Here is a 5844-nt window from a genome sequence, read left to right as displayed (position 1 = left end):
TCACAGAGTTCCCAAAATCACATATAAGGTGTATTAGAGTGTCTAGTTTCGTAATTTAAAAAAAAGCTAAAAACGTAATATTACGTTTTTGGCACTCAACGCATTTTGGCACTCAATGAGTTAAATATAAGAAACTTATAAAAGGAAGGCAACAAAGACGAGTTTAGAGGAGATTGCGGATTTATCCGATTTCCACTACTGACCAGTTATAAACTGTGAGAGCCAGGGCACTTTGACATGTAGGCTGCACTCACTGTGATTTGAAAAATGGACAAAAATATGAAGAGTTGTCTTTGCCTTTGTGTAATGGAACTGGTGAGTCTTGAAGTCTTCAATAATTTGTTTACATGAAGCACATATTATGCCGATTGAAACACATTCCACTCAGCTAGCTAGGTGACTGGCGCAGGCTCATCATTCACTTTGCAAACAGAAAATGTCTAGCTAGCATCATGTCATTACATGCTTCTATTTCCAAAGGAATGAAAGCTGTTTATACCAACTTAATATCATGCTTATCATTGTTAATATTGTACAATACATGTGGTACAAACAATATTAGAGCTTGTGGACTAGCTATAGGCTATATTTCAATGGAGCTGGGTAAAAAAAAGATCATTATGAGAACGTGGCCACAATGGGCTTAAAGTGACAGTGCACCATTTACAAATGAGTTAAACAGCATCAAATGTGTAGTATTTCTTAAGAAATTAATACTTTAAAACACAATTACTGTGTCAGTAATATAATTTAAATAATATAAAAGTGTTTTACTTTTACCTTTGTGGTTACTCATTAATTTTGTGATTTATGTTGTATTTAATATGCCATTTAAGAAGCTTTAGTCTTTAGGAACTTTTTAATTACGGTTAACCGAGATTAATTCATTTCAAAATATATATTTTTAATCGTTTGACAGCCCTATAATAATATTGGAGAAGGGGAATGGCTACACTTACAAATCCTGGGTGTGTTCACACTGTTTTTTGCTTTTAGATAATAATAATAATAACCCAAAATGATTGTCTTGATACTGTCATGCATAAGACTTTTTTCTGGACTCGGTCTTGACTCGGACTCGAAACTTTTTGGACTCGGTCTTGTTCTCGCTTGTTGTAATCGCTTTTAAATAGCACCTAAAGATGAATGCTTCAGTTGTGCCAAAATGTATGAAATACAATTTATGCAAGTGTTTTACGCTTCTTAAACCCGTGGGCAGCTCCATGAAGCACTGCTGTGTGCCAGTCTGCTCGGTTTCAAGACCGCCGTCATGCTATCCGGCAAAAGATTATTTGGACGCCGCCATTGGCCGAATACCGGCGCCCATTGACTTACATTGAACGCATGTAAACAAAACGTCAATTATGTGCTCAAACTAACGCCGCTGACTTATGACAACAACCATTCCACTTTGATACGAAACTACATTTTTGTACAACATTTATCCAGCAAAAATTACAGAATTTGGATCAAGTAATGTGGAGAAATATCGATATTAAGAAAATTGCCGCTGCGTGACGCAGAGTAAATGGCATTTCCCCTTGTCCATGAGTCACGAATAACAGGTCACGTCGGTGGCCGTTATCCCTCACATGTCAGAGTAATGACATTCAAAAACGTACCTTTATATTACATTACAATTTATAAAGGAACGAAAAGCAATATGTTAGCTTGATGACACGAATATTAGTAAGGAAAAACAAGATTTTTACCGTAATGTCCAGTGAAATTACATATGTTGTGGCGCTATTGCGCGGCACGGCCAGCAGATGACATCATTGCACTACAGCAACCAGGAACCAGCAATAAACCTACACGAGATTTTAGGGCCGTTGTCAGCCACAACGCACCATCTGAAATTCTGAATTGTGAAGTAGACCTACTCCATAGTCACGTGTGCCTGTTCATTCATGTCAATAGAACAAACCAAATTAGAATAGGCTAGTAATGCAATACTACATACAATAGTATAGTGTGTGTGTGTGTATATATATATCACACACACACACACACATATATATATATATATATATACATATATACAGGGAGAGAGAGAGCAATACAGAACAGGTTGTCAGTCTGAACTGAAGTTAGTGCTGCATGTAAACACACACTTGTCACGCTACATTTATATGTGTATGTATGTAATGTGTGTGTGTGTGTGTGCATATATATATATATACATATATACATATACAGAGAGAGAGAGAGAGAGAGAGTAATACAGAACAGGTCGTCCGTACTTCCGTACTGAACTGAAGTTATTGCTTGTAAACAGTTAGTGCTGCATGTAAACACACACTTGTCACGCTACATTTATATGTGTATGTATGTAATGTGTGTGTGTGTGTGTGTGTGTGCATATATATATATATATATATATATATATATATATATATATATAGGTAACACTTTATTTTAATGTGTCGCTGTTACAGTGTACCTACCTAAATAGGTACAGTGGTATAACCTGTGTAACAACATACTATCAGGTACTATCATTGTACTTGCATTATGTATTTGTGGGTACCTACATATAAGCCTAGTTATTACATTGTAATACTGAGTGCTTTTACCAAACTGCCAATTGGCCTACATTTTCAGAGGCAAAGAGCTGACCTGAGACCTGCTGGATGGTGTAAATCTGGTCATGATAGATTTGATATACAAGCCATTCTTAGCTCCAGTCAAGGCCTCATTGTCTTCAGTGTACATGTTTTTTTGCTCTTGGGTGCTCCTTGTTGGTGCCCCCCCCCCCCCCAATCCCAATCCTCCCCCACCTTTCTTATGCAGCCCTTGCCACTTAATCTACTAAACCCCTCTTCTACTGCACTTTTTAACCCCCCCCCCCCCCCCCATAAATGCACAAATAGGCTGACGAGACATAATTTCACTGCATTTCTTGCTTCTAGTAACTATATGCATGTGACAATAAACTTCCTTGTATCCTTGTAACAGCTGTGCTGCTAACCTTGTTACTCTTTGATACAGTGGAATAAACCTATGAAGTGTACCAGTTAATTACTTACATGTACATATCTGTATGTTGTGTCTTCGATGTCTTGGAACAGGTCTACTAATTCACTACATCAACTGTGTTGGTACACACTTATTGGTCTTTGATACAGTGGTATAAGTACTAAGTACATGGGCAATTCCATGGAAAATTATGTTTTTTGTAACATCCATAACGGCAATATAATGTTATGGTATGGTATGATGTGTATGATTACATGACATTTGAGCATTTGCTATTTTTGGCTGAAGAATGCACATGAGAAAAAATGCACATAAAATGAATAGTAACATTCACATCATACAAATGCCAAGGCAATTCACTGGCGTTATGGATGTGACAAAAAGTCAATTTTCCGTGGAATTGCCCACTTACAATTACATTACATGTTGTGTCATTGGTGTCTTGGAACATGTCTGCCATTACCCTACATACTGTAGTACATGTATCAACTGTGTTATTTATTACTCTTTTGATACAGTGGAATAAACCCATTCAAATAAAGTGTACCAGTTAAGTACTTACATGTACATATTATATACATCCTGTCAATGATGTCATGCATCCTGTAATTGATGTGTTGAAACGTGTCTGCTGTTACACCACACAGTACATGTGAATTAGTAGACCTGTTCCAAGACATCGAAGACACAACATACATGTCATATGTACATGTAAGTAATTAACTGGTACACTTAATAGGTTTATTCCACTGTATCAAAGAGTAACAAGGTTGTAGCAGCACAGCTGTTACATGTACACTGAAGACAATGAGGCCTTGACTGGAGCTAAGAATGATTTGTATATCAAATCTATCATGACCAGATTTACCCCATCCAGCAGGTCTCAGGTCAGCTCTTTGCCTCTGATGAAAATTTAGGCAAATTGGCAAAGTTTTGTAAAAGCACTCAGTATTACAATGTAACCACTATAGCCTATGTAGGTACCCACAAATACATAATGCAAGTACAATGATAGTACAGTACCTGATAGTACATGTTGTCACACAGGTTGTACTACTGTACCTAATTAGGTAGGTACACTGTAACAGCGACACATTCAAATAAAGTGTTGCCAATGAATTTCCCCAGTAGTGGCCAATAAAGACTTCTCTTCTAGCCTACACGTCACATGTAGCCTACTAGAAGTGATGTTTCAGCTAGAAGTAATGGTTCATAAATTAACCCTCCAACTTTGCTGATGCACAGAACAGGTGTGCTGAGCTTTGTTTTTGGCTCTTCAAAGTGTTGTAAGTAAGGTGGTGTAAATAGCCTATAGGCAGGTGGTGAGACAGGTCAAGAAATATGGTGCAGTGAAACAGTACTATACAGTTGATTTTCAGAAGGTGGTTTAGAGTAGTATAAATGAAATATAAATATGTGCACTGTATTACCTTATAAGAGCAGAATAAATATGGCTATGAATAACAATGTCAGTTGATATTATTTTAAATGTTGGTGACACTACATTAACTAGATGTACCGCAGAGCGGTACAAAATATGACCGCCGCCCAGTCCAGCACATTTTTTCCACAAAAAGAAATCACGCTGAAAGGCCTATATGATTCTAACTGTCTCACTAAATTGCATTATACACACTCAATTCTCACTGGTATCTGCTAGACAACAAGTACCAAAACATGATTAGTTCATAGATTTCACATGTAAAATTTATTTTATACAACCCCACCTCCATCTTGCCTGTTCATAATTCTGAGAAATTCTTGATTGTTTGTGTTATGTTTATGTTATGTGTGTGGGTGTGTGTGTGTGTGAGTGTGTGTGTGTGCGTGCTTGTGTCTGTGCCTGCGTATGTGTCTGTGCATGGAAGCGTACATATGTCTACTGTGTGAGTATGTCATACGTATGATTACTGTGTGTGTGTGTGTGTATCTGTTTGTGCACATGTGTGCACATGAAATGGGTTAACATGACCCCTGGAGGCAAATATACGGAAAAACATGGTCATCCTAGGCCCTACAGTTCTCAAGATATTCACAGAGAACTGTGTCTGGCCTACCCTCCTTTCGGGGGGTCTAGTCCAGCGGGGGGGCTACAGATCAAAACGAAAAACGATGGTTCCATGCTATCCATATGGGGTAACATGCCCACCAAGTTTCGTCTACCCCGGTCTTTCAGTGTCCCGGGAATCATTGACGGAAATTTGGACATGCGAAGCTTCGCTGCGCGGCGGTCATAATAAGGAGAATAGCAATACTAAACAATAATGTGAATGCAATATCAATGGGCAATAAATGAAAATCAACAAATACTATAACATACAAACAAATATGTCTTTACACCCCAGATTTTTATCTGCTGTTGGTACACAGAGGTACATAATACCACCTTGTACAAATCATCTGTGCAATTGCCATTCACCATGAACGGTTATCCGCATGACCGGAAGTAGCGATACGTCTTAACGTAGCAAAACGGAAGAGACGCCATTTTTAGATGAGATAGGCTTATTCTTTTTTTTAAATTTTATAATAGAATTTATACAACAATTGGGTTCTATGGAACTATTTATTTGTTTCTGATTGGCCGAGAGACATTCCATGAGTTGGAATATCCCTGGACATTTCAACTCAGACTTTGCACAGCTAATAATAAATCACTCCGTGATACAATGCGAAGATTTGACACAATGTTCTCATCCCAGCTCTCCACTATTTTAAGCAATGGGTTACTCCTTAGCAAACCATAACGAAACAGTGCTTCACCACATCTGTGGATTAAGCCACACAGTCAACTCAATGTAAGTAAGATAAACGAGGATGCTAATTGTTCTCAGCATTGCCAGCATTGTGTATAATATGATTGTC

This window comes from Alosa pseudoharengus, unplaced genomic scaffold (assembly GCF_046254945.1).
Source record: "Alosa pseudoharengus isolate Yale_2024_CS ecotype anadromous, Long Island Sound unplaced genomic scaffold, YU_APseudo_1.1 YU_APseudo_1.1_scf_1, whole genome shotgun sequence".
Lineage (NCBI taxonomy): Eukaryota > Metazoa > Chordata > Actinopteri > Clupeiformes > Clupeidae > Alosa > Alosa pseudoharengus.
The sequence above is the reverse complement of the archived record's forward strand: the minus strand, read 5'-3'. Positions refer to the sequence as shown.